Raw genomic sequence first — 12115 nt, 5'->3', positions numbered from 1 at the left:
GAGAACGTGCCAAATGATGGAGCTGAAATGTTCCATCGCAACTGAGGCGGGTCCTCCGTGCAGCGCGGAATGCCTTCATGTACGTGCGTGTCTATGTGCGCCGACCCACAGGTCGGTCTTGAGGGCTCTTGCTCTCTTTCCTTGCTCTCCGTCTCTCCCCATCCCCAGCTTCCCCAAGATTAACAGGAACTAAATGCTAAGGACATCTTGACTCTCTGTTGAATAAGCTTCCTCTCTCAGCACAATTTCAAAATTCCAGAATACTTCCCTGTCTCCTACCACCTCTCCCATGAGCCCGCCTGGTGTCTAAAATTCCCACAGCGGTCAAACCTTTGGATTTAAGGTCTTGAAAATGCAAGAAAGTTGTCTGCTGGGAAAGTAGCTAGCAGCCATTGACCCCCAAGAGTGCCAGAGACCATGGGGAGATGAAGCTCTGGTTGTATCGTTTTAGTGGGAAGGAAAGAGGGCTTTATACAAAGACCACACCAGGGATGCCCACAGATGCCCAGGAAGGAGGCGGAGTGAAGGATCTGAATTCAAGATGGAAGGACACCAGCATCCAACTCTTCCTACATGCCAGTTAGGATGCGCTTTGCTTCTTTTATCAAAATAAAGGAGGGCAGCATGGTGGGGACTGTGATGAAACCCTAGAGGCTGACTTCCTGGGTCCGGACTCCACTCTGCCTCCAGCTGACTGTGTGACCCTGGGCAAGGCTGTCCACCTCTTCATTCTTACTTTCCTTATCTACAAAATGAAGAAGATATTAATACCTTGTAGGACAAAATTATAATAATATTTTATAGTATTATACATACTATATTAGTAATAGTATAGTACAATATATAATATACTTTATAGTATAACTATAGCATTATACATAGTATAATAGACACTTGTATAGTTATAGTACATAGTATAGCGTATAGTACAATACATAACATAATAGTGAAATAATATAATAATAATAACCTTTGTGAAGTTGTTGGGGGTTACATGACGTGCTTGACAAAGACCAAAATATTGGTCTCATTTCTCCACGCCCCTGTGGTGATGTTATGCATCCACACCCTTGCCGTGGCCTTGGGAGAGTGGAGGATCCTTTCCTGTCCTTGACTTTGGGTTTAGCTGTGTCACTTGCTGTGGCCAATGAGCTGCTAGCAAAGGTTTGCAGTGTACCTGCCTGACTGGCATTGCTCTCTCACGATCCTGCCTCAGCTCAAGGACCCAGCCAGTCTGAGGAGGACGAGCACCACACAGAGCAGACCTAGGTCCAGCCTGCACCCAGAGTCCAACCCCGCCAAGCCCTGCACAGATCAGGCAAACCCCAGCCAACATGCAGACACATGATATGTATGCCCCTGAAATCCTGTGGTTGTTTATTACACAAAGCTGAGTACATAGCAAGCACTCAATAAACATTTGCTGTTCATGTTATAGTTATTGGCATAAGAAACTGCACATGCTTATGCAACCAGGGTATTCATTACAACCTCAGGACGGCGATCTTTGCTCTCATGCTGCCTGCCTGGGATCTGAGCCAGCAGGCATCCCACGGTGCGGTTGGCCAAGAGAGTTATTAAAACACTTCCCCTCCATCGGCATCAGAGTTTGTCACGAATTCTCTCCTGAGTCACCACATTATCCAGCCAGGTTAGGGTGGCATGCACTGCGTGCCTTCCACATTTGCTAGGCATGGCGACCAGGCCAGGCAAGGCTGTGCCTTTAAGGAGCTGGTATCCTAGTAGGGGAGATAGATAGGCAAATATGTAAAGAAACGAGCAGGTAAGGTGTAGACTGTGATGAAAGCTGAGATGTCACTAGCCAGGATGAGGATCCAGAGAGTCACTAGGGGAGGTCACTCTATGGAGTGGTCAAGGAAAACTTCTGCGAAGCAGCAATGTTTGAGCTGAAGGAGGAAGAAGAGGGAAGCAAGTCAGCTTGCAATGAGCTGGGAGAAGGCGTTCCAGGAGTGGCAGTTCACAGTGTCTGAGGAGCCCAAAGGCGCCTTGTGGCTAGAGACGGGTGCTCGAGAGGTGAGTGGAAGGCGAGGAGGGAGAGAAGCGGCCAGGACCGAGGAGGACGGCCACACAGGGGCAGGCAAGCAGCTTGGTTTCATTGCCGGTGCAGTGAGAAGCCTTCGAAGGGACTTCGGCGTGGGAATGAAGACCACCCAGCTGGGAGGCCAGCGAGGAGGCCGCAAGGGTGCCAGAGGAGGGGCAGTGGTGTCCTGGCCCAGGAATATGGCCACAGAGAGGGACACAGGTAGTTGAGAGCATGAGGGGCTGGAGGCGCGTTCTGGAGCTACAGCAGTCAGGATTTTAGCCCATGGTGAACCTTGCAGGCGGAAATGTGGGCATCAGGCAGAAACTACAAGAAACATTCAGAGCTAACAAAAATAAGCCCACGAAAGAGGCAAACTCCCCGCTAAGATCATCACTCTGTACAGGGCAGGGTTAACTGTGTGGTCATTGGGAGAAAAGTGGTGGCCATGCTTTTATTTTTTGTGGACCACAGAGTGCCGAAGGGTTTTTGCCCTCAGAAAACAGAGGAGGAAGAGGAACCCTGGTACACTGTTAGTGGGAATGTAAATTGGAGCAGCCACTATGGAAGGCGTACAGAGGTTCCTCAAAAGATTAAAAATAGAGCTACCACATGATCCAGCGATCTCGTTTGTGGGTCTATATCCAAAGGAAATGAAACCAGTGTGTTAAAGAGATGTCTGCACTCCCACGTTCATGGAGCATTGTTCATAACAGCCAAGATCTGGAAACAACCTGAGTGCCACTGGCAAATGAATAGATAAGGTAGTATGTATACGCAATAGAATATTACTCAGCTTTAAAAAGCAAGAAGATCCTGCCATTTGAGACCACGTGGATGAACCTGGATGACATTGTGTTAAGTGAAACAAGACAGGCACAGAAAGACAAAGACTGCCTGATCTCACTTACATGTGGAGTCTAAAAAAATCAGAGAGTATAATGGTGGTTGCCAGGGGCTAGGGGTGGGGCAGAAAGTGAGCAGGGAATGGGAAGATGTTGGCCAGAGGGACAAAGTCTCAGTTAGACAGGAAGAACAAAGTCTGGACGTCTATTGACAGCATGGCGACTGCGTCAATGATCATCTATCCTATACTTGAAAGTTGCTATTGACAGTTTGTGAAGAGGTCGTCTCGGGGGAGTTGGCCTAGAACACAAACAGGATGCGTCTCCAATGGTGAATCCTCGCTAGTCAGTTTTACCAAAAATAGATGAAATGTGCACTTGTTTTCCCTTGGAGCCATCTCCCGAGTGAACCTCCAAAGTCTCCACAGCTTGATGCTCCGAACAAATCAAGGAGATCACCTCCTGTTCACACCACGGCTCAGCTTCTGCAGCAAACTCTGCAGTGCTCTCGGGCCAGCGGGCGGAGAGAAAAAAGGGAGATGTCTGAAATCTGGACCACGGAAGGGAAGCCAGGGCCCAAGAATCCCGAGTGGTTGTCAGAAACTGCATTTGCCTCTCTTACACGAGGTTTGTCCCATGGAGGTTTTAAGGATGAGTGACACCATAGTGTCACCCACCCTATAGCCTGCTGTCCTCAGTGCAATGCTACAACTCCTGAAATGCACGCTCCCACCTGGGCTGTCTATCTGTCCTTTGTGAGCAGGGTGCACCTCACCGCCCCCGGGAAGGCCCCAGGCCTCTGATCGGGTTGCACTTGGTGCACACCTCCAGTGGGGACGGTATTGGACCGGGACAATCTGTCAGTGTGATGCTCTCCTCACTAGACTCTGGCCTCGTTGTGGTCAGGGACTGTCTTTCCATCCATATGCCCAGCACAGTGCGCAGCACACCCACACGTGCACGCAGGAGGGAGGGAGGAAGTAAGGCAGAATGATCTGGACCTTTTAGCCTTCGAAACATAAACACAAGTTCCCCAGAGGGCACCAAATCAAAGGACGGAGTGAAAACCCATCAGTCCCTCACGGGGCTCCTGTCCTTCCCCAAAGACACAAAGTCTCTCCCAGGAATTGAAGGGCAGGAAATGTAGAGGCGATGGTAGAAATGCCTTCGGATATATCACAGAATCAGTTTCTGGGATTCCATGTTCCATTTGCCACAGCTGACATTTTAAAGGTGTGGGTTACTTATGATTGTTAATGTCAGAACGGTTGTTTGAGACAGTGTGGTTATTTGGAGAAACTAAATGTCAGGCTGCAGTTCCCACCGCTAGAGGCAAAGGGCCTCCCCCTGTTCCAGGCCAGCCTTGCAGCCTGGCATGACCGTCCCTCACCTATCCACAGAGGCAAACCCTCCTTCCTCCCCTGCAGGGCCAACATCTCTCCTCCAAGAAGGCTGTTCAGGCCCCCAGGTGGGAGTAAACTTGCTCGTCCGAGTGAGGCCCTGGGAGAAGCAGCACACAGCTGTACTTGGAGTGTGGACTTTGAAGCCCGTCTGCCAGGTTCCAATCCTGTTCCCACTGTGTGCCCGTGAATGCGTCACCTCACCTCTCCTGGTTCAGACGCCTCACCTAAAACACATGGATAGTCACAAAACCTACATCTCCGGGGTGCCGTAGCAATGAGTTAATATATGCAAAAGCTCATGAAGGATGCGCTGTGCTAGGGTTTGCTATCATCATTACTATTATTATTTATTACGTCTCTTAGGACAAAGATCCTTTCTTGCAGGCTAGCCACGGCTGCACCCCAGACTGGAGGCAGCTCGAGGAAAGAAATTGGTGAGCCCATTCTCTGTTTTGCTCTCAGCGCTGTGTGGCTCACACAGAGTCAATATAAATGGATAAATATTTCTTTCATGAACATGCAGGTGCATTATGGAGAAGACACTCCCTGCCTCATTGCCCACACAAGAAAAATAAAATCTTGCTGCTGATAATAGTCAACAAACTTTTCCCCTAAGGAGCTTGGACTTTGACAACATCTGCGTTCAGCGGCAGCAGGTCAGCTGGCATTTTTAAGGCTCTGATCGTTTTTACTTTTTTTTAAAAAGCACACTTGTCTCCCTCAACCTCCACTCCCACCAGCATAAAGGAGAGGGGCCATATGGAAGCTAAAGAGTAGAAATTAGGAATTCACGATCAATTAAATAAAGAGGAACTGCACAGCGAAGACGCCCGGGCTCAAGTGCCTGCCCAGCTGCTCTAGCACCTTGCAGCCACGGCCGAGTCAATGCCAGGCTCCAAGCCTCGTATTCCTCATCTAGTAGACGGGCTAAGATATCAGCCTCCCAGCTGAGGTTGATCCCAGGAGGAATAGACGGGTGTGCAAATGCAGTGCGCAGCGTGCAGCAGAAATTCCCTGGCCCGGGATTCTGCAGGACCGCAGCCTGCTGTGAGGGGCTGAGAGCCTGGTGCGTCTGAATCAGTGTTTGTCTGAGACTACAAAGCCCCGGAGGGCAGAGGGAGCAGCTTGTTTAGACTCAACTGGGTGTACTTTTCCCAAGACCGTGGTATACTGCCTTGGGCATCCCACGGGCACTGCACAAACATCTCAGAAGAGCCGGTGAAGCCTCTTGCCTCTTCAGGGAGAGGGAAGCTTGAGCAACTCAACCATGAAATTGGACTAGAATTTGAGTTTCCTGACTCCACATCCAGATCTGGAGACACGACACGTGGGTCTCACAGACGTTGGCCACTCACAAAGGAAAAAGAATGTCTGAGTGTCCTGATCTGGCAGGGCACGAACAACCAGGTTTTCAAGATGGAAACGAAATAAGAGGAACACCCATCACTAATGTGAAATGTTGAAACAAAACCAAGAAAAATGCAGGCCCTCCCTCTCATCAGGAAGCAGAAGGAGGAAAGAAAAGAGGAGTCAGAGTGAAAACAGAGAGTGGAGGGAAACAACACAGAAGAGAGAAAGAAAAAGAGCCATGGAAGAGGACAAGGGGCCAGGAAGCAGTGAGAGTCTGAGAGTTCCAGGAAGACGGGGCAGCAGAGAGACAGTGAGGCTGGGCGAGCCTCCCGGCAGGAGCTGCTGCAGGGAGCCCGCACTGGGGGTCAGGTAACAGGGGGCGGCAGAGCGGTCAGAGGCCCGGGACTAGGATCCTCAGCTGTGGACGAGCACGGCTCAGTGAAGACAACCGAAGGGAGGGTCAGTTGTAAATTCACACTCAAGAGGCCAAAGCCTTAACCTGGAAGCTGAAACAGTCGCATTGCCAGGAAACAAAAGAGCCTGGGCTGACAGCAATGGTAGCAGTGGGGCAGATACGACGCTGGCCTGGCTGGGATTCCCACTCTGGGTCTGGGCAGGAGAACGAGGTGCACTTCAGCAAGCCGGACAGAGCAAGCTGCGTCCCTGACTCGGGCAGGGCTCCAGCCGTGCCTCGGGTTTAAATGGTTCCCCTTCCCTCCTCGGGCAGTGGCAAGTTAAGTGTGCAAAGGACTAAGGTCCAATCGGGCTCCACGCCCTTTACCGTCAGTAGAGATGGGTGGCGCGGGACTGCTGGACGTGCACTCTCTGTCTCTTGGGAGCAGGCCTGAACCACCCTCCCCAGGCCTCCCCCAGGTGCCTTGGGGAAGTCAACTCCACCTTCCAGCTCTAAGGGAGGGCATGTGGGTTTGCTCAAAGCTAATTTGTATAATCTCACTGTCCTGGTCATAGGAAGTAGGTTCAGGCAAGCTTTATGTTCCCTAACCTGGTCCAATAAGAGCAAACCCCAAGATTTTGTTTAACAGTTGAAGAAAGGCATATTTTCTTCCCTGCTGGATAAGAATTAGGAGTAATGAGCCCAGGGGGGACCACAGGTAACCATCTTGTGACAATGCAGGGGGAATCTGTATGAGACTGGCACCAAGGCAGTGAAAATAGAGCTGAGTTTTTGAATCTAAGTTACACTATGTCTGGATCAAATGCTCCTGAAGTTCCCCAGTCAGTTTATTTAAGCAAATCAACAAATCACCTTTGACGATTAATCCAGCTGGGGTTGAGTTTTCTGTCACATGCAATGAGAAGATTCCTAGCACATCTTACTGATTTCACGCATGATCACCTTGCTTTAGGCAATAATAATCATTGGCATCATCTAAAAATAAAGTTAAGTGCTAAAGACATGTGGGGAACAAATTTAAACACACTGACTCATTTCAATGTGAGGAATTAGGAGGGCTCGCTACCTGTTAGAATGACTGAAATTTTTATAACTGACCATATCAAGGGTTGGTGAGGTTGTGGAGGAACTGGAACGCTCATATTTCTCGAGGAGTTTAGAGCTACGTATGACAACTACATTGGAAGGTGGGGAGTGATGGGCACCATTCTTGGGGAACTCTTTGAGAACCATGGGGGTCCAGAGGTGGGAGGGACTCCATGTAACAGATGACAACATAGAAATAATCATAATGAGAATAATGCTGCCCTCTACTTGGTCCTAAATCCCCCCAGTCTCCATTTTCTCCACTCTCCCCACTCCACCTCTGACCACCAACATCCACACCCAGCCTCGTCTATTAACACAGGCTGGGCACAGCCCTTGACCTCTCTGGCCTCATCTGCCTCCACTGTGAAGTCAGAACAACACCCTGAAGGCAGAGGCTGGGCATGGTCCACAGGACGCCCTCCAAGGCAGACTTCTTCCCAAGGCACTGGGGCAGGGAAGGGGCTCTGACCAAAGGCAGCCCATCCCAGGCTGAGCAGCTTCCTCTGGCTTGACTTGGCATAAGAAGAGAAACGCAGCCAGCCACACTTCCTGCAGGAGGACTCTGAACCAGAGCACACTGAGATGACGGGCTAAGCCGCGGGGGTCTAGGCAGGATTGCTGAGCATCAGGGGCTCATGGCGAACCCAAAGCATGAGGAAAAAGTCAAAGCTGTGAGTAAACAGAAGTATCAGAGAAGAGATACACAGACCTAAGGATGAAGACCCCCAGACAGCAGAGGGGGAAAGAGCAGACACTCAGCAAGAAGAGATGCTGCGAGAGACAGGGAAGGTCACAGTCCCCCAGGGCCACCTCAGACCCCAACATCTTCCTTCAGGGGCTTTGATGAGTCCCTAAGCCTGACGGTCATTCAGAGATCTCCCGAGGGCACCTCTCCCCAGTTCCACACCCAGAAGCTTCTGAGGCCTCCACACCGACAGCTGCAGGCTGACCTCCTGTCCTGCAGGGGGCGCCATGTGGACTCTCATCTCTTACAAGGAAAGACGCCTCCATTCCAGTGGCCCACTTCTTACTGACTTTAAATTTCAGACCCAGGAGTTCAATGTCCAGTCTGGCAAGTTTCTTGGACATGTAAATCTCTTCAAAAAACTAAGGAGGAGTCAAGAACCACTGTACCCCCTAAAGCAATCTCAGAAGACAAGAAACCAAAAAATCCCAGATAAAAATATGGATTTAAAGTGTTTCTTTGGAACTACAAGGTTACAGAGAGACCAGTTGTGTGTGTGTGTGTGTGTGTGTGTGTGTGTGTGTGTGTGTGTGTCTTTAATCCATTAATCTGCTTAACCCTCCATGAGTCTCCAAGCCTGGCCAGCGAGGAACGCTGAGGCTGAGAACATAGAAGGATCTTGGTCACCTCAGGTGGGGCGTAAGGACTCCCTGTAGGTGGATGCCATGGGACCTTCTGCAACAACAGAAATATGCTATATCTTGATCTGGGTAGTGATTCCACAGGTATAAACACGAAAAAATTCATCAAGTCGAACACCTAAGATTGGCACACTTTACCCAGCAATTCCACTTCTGGATATATATCCAAAAGAATTAAAAGCAGGGACTCAGACAGATACTTGCACACCACTATTCACAACAGCATTATTCACTACAGCCAAAAGGTAGACACAACCCAAGTGTTCATCAACAGATGACTGGATCAACAATATGTGGTGTAATCACACAATGGAATATTATTCAGCTGTGAAAAGGAATGAAATTGTGATCTGAGATACAACACGGACAGCCCTTGAAAACATTGTAAGTGAAATAAGCCAGACACAAAAGGACAAATATTCCAGGATTCCACTTATAGGAGGTACCTAGAATAGGCAAATTCATAGAGACAGAGAGTACAATCGAGGTTACTGGGAGCTGGAGAAGGGAGAGTTAGTGTTTATTGAGCGCAGAGTTTCTGATGGGGATGACAAAAATGTTCGGGGTGGGGACAGTGGGGATGGCTGCACAACACTGCGAATGTATTTAATGCCACCGAATTGCATACTTGCGAATGGTTAAAATGATAAACATTATGTTACGTATATTTTACCACCAAAAATTGTTACAATTTACCTATGCATACTACCCCTCAATTTAAGAAATAGGGGACGTGCAATCAGCCCCGTTAACACTGTGAGAGTTTTAAACACCTTGTTCAGTGAAGAGGCACAGCCCCGTCCAGGGTCCTTGGCAAGGCTGTGGAGCAGATCCCGGATTCAAGCTCAGGTCTGTGACTCCAGAGGTCAGGAATGAAGACCCTGCTATAAAGCAACCCCTCTCCAAGGAGCTGGCAAGTCCAATTCTGCTCAGGCAGAGGACCGTCCCCACCCTACCCGGGAGAGCTGCGGCTGCTGACCTCTCTTTACCGGGGTGGCTCCACAGGCAGAACAACAAGCTGGGTAAGGTGGAGCCAGTGTCCTTCCTGCATCCAAGTGGTCCCAGGGTTCCTATGAAGCCACTCTGCCTGCAGAACACACCCCAGCTCCCTTGTCTATAAAAAGCGACTAGCTCAGAAGGTGTGGCCGAAACCAGAAACGACAAAACCTCCCAAATCAAATCATGAATTTAATCCCACCTGGCATCAGAGAGTGCAGACAGGCACTATCCTCTCCACCCTCCCCACTCCAAGGAGGAATAAATATAGATGCCCTTGACACCAACTTTCCACCCTCGGTGCACCCTGACTTGTCCTGCCCCACCAAGTAGGTTAGGACAACATGTTTGTGACAAAGACTTCACCTTATGTTCAGTACCATCAACAACCCTTGGGGGGATGGGGGGATGTTTCCATAGACCATGGAGTTTAGAGGTCAAGGCATCCTTTAAGGTCATCCACCAAATCTCTTCATCTTCTCACAAGAAAAACCACAGGGAGGGAGGAAGGAGGATCACTGATATTTAGGGTTAGATAGTCCTGAGTTTGAACTTGGCTTTGACACTTACAAGTTGTAAGATCTCAAACAAGTTGAGTCTTTGGGCCAGAGTTTGCTCATCTGAAAAATGGGGATAATAATACCAACCCCATAGAGTTGTTGTGACAATGAAATAAGATTAAATAATACATATCAAGAGCCTGGCACATGCCTTTCTCACTGTGATAGGTATTCTTTATCATCATCATCATCATCATCAATATCATGAAGCTAAGGCCCAGACAGATGAAGAATTTCTCCAAAATGACACCGTTGCTGCTCCTGGCAAAACGAAGGGTCCCACACCAATGGGTTTTTCCATGTCATCAACCTGAGACAGCACTATTGCCTGGGCCTAGAAATTTACAGCACTTCATGGAAAATATTTGAAATTATATGGTTTTTCCACATTTCCAAATTAGAAGTCCAGCTTGATGGCCAAGAGTCTTCAGCAGAGAAACAAACTTTTCAGAGTGGAGATACTGACACCAAAGAATGTTGGCCTCTTCACTCTTCCCTCCACATCTCAACCTGGAATTCTCGTGGAGGTTGGCTGGGGAGGTCCAGATGGCTCACCTACAGAGTGAGGTGTGAGAACCACCCAAGAAGGCCACTGAACTGCTGCTCAGAAAGCCACCGGCTGAAAGGAGAGCTGAGATGAACTCGTGCAGGGAACAGATCATCACCATCATAGCAACCTCTGTGGAGCACTTACTATGTGCCAGACACCATTTTAAGCACTTTACACCCATTTACTTTTTTTTTTTTTTTGAGACAGAGTCTCACTCTGTTGCCCGGGCTAGAGTGAGTGCCGTGGCATCAGCCTAGCTCACAGCAACCTCAAACTCCTGGCCTCAAGCAATCCTTCTTCCTCAGCCTCCCGAGTAGCTGGGACTACAGGCATGCACCACCATGCTCGGCTAATTTTTTTTCTATATATTTTTAGTTGTCCGATTAATTTCTTTCTATTTTTAGTAGAGACGGGGTCTCGCTCTTGCTCAGGCTGGTTTCAAACTCCTGAGCTCAAACAATCCGCCCGCCTCGGCCTCCCAGAGTGCTAGGATTACAGGCGTGAGCCACCGCCATTTACTTTTTTTAAAGCTTTTTTCCAACCCTACGAAACAGGCCAAATAATTACCCATGAGTGAGGAAGATAAAGCAAAGGAAACTTTCCAAACTCAGTCCCCAAGGAAGGCTTTTCACTTCTCATTGCTAAGATCTAGCCCCACCTGGATCCCCAATTCACCTCCCCAAATCTCGAAACCACCAGGCTTTCCCAGGTTATCTTTTGCACTGAAATGCCTTTCCTCCATCTCTGCTTGGGGTAATCCTACCCATCCTTCAAGCAGGACTGTTATTGCCTCAGACATTCCCAGGCATAATCATCCATTTTGCCTCCTGACTCATTTGCTTAGAAGTTCAGCGCTTACCATATTGTGTTATAGTTAATAGGGGGAGGGGTACATGCATGCACAAATGCACACACATACACACAAGTGTGCTCCAACATCAGCAGTTGAGCTCAACAAGGGCCAGAATTGTGTTTCATGTGTCTTAATAGCTCCAGTACAGTATTGCATGGTGTACATAAAATATGACCAATAAACGTTTGTTGGAATTCCTTTTTTAATACTTATAGTCACACAGCTTGTATTGGAGACATGAGAACACTATCAATATGGTCTTGTCCCTCAAATCCAACGGTGCACATGATCTTTTGAAGGACATTATCTCCAAAGTTGTTGTGTGTATAGGGACACAGTTTCAAACTAGTAATTTACAGTTATGAGTTCATTGAATAAGTGGACAAAGATACACATACAAGGATGTTCATTGCAGCCTTGTTTATAATGGACAAAATGGAAGCAACATAAATGGCCAATCATGGAGAAAGGGCATGTACCAAAAATGAAATGCTCTGTTACTTTAAAAATAATTATATGGTTGGACGCAGTGGCTCACACCGGTAATCCCAGCACTTTGAGAAGCTAAGGCAGGAGGATCACTTGAGGCCAGGAGTTCAAGACCAGCCTGGGCAACATAGCAAGACC

This window comes from Propithecus coquereli, unplaced genomic scaffold (assembly GCF_000956105.1).
Source record: "Propithecus coquereli isolate 6110/MARCELLA unplaced genomic scaffold, Pcoq_1.0 Scaffold301, whole genome shotgun sequence".
Classification (NCBI taxonomy): domain Eukaryota; kingdom Metazoa; phylum Chordata; class Mammalia; order Primates; family Indriidae; genus Propithecus; species Propithecus coquereli.
The sequence above is the reverse complement of the archived record's forward strand: the minus strand, read 5'-3'. Positions refer to the sequence as shown.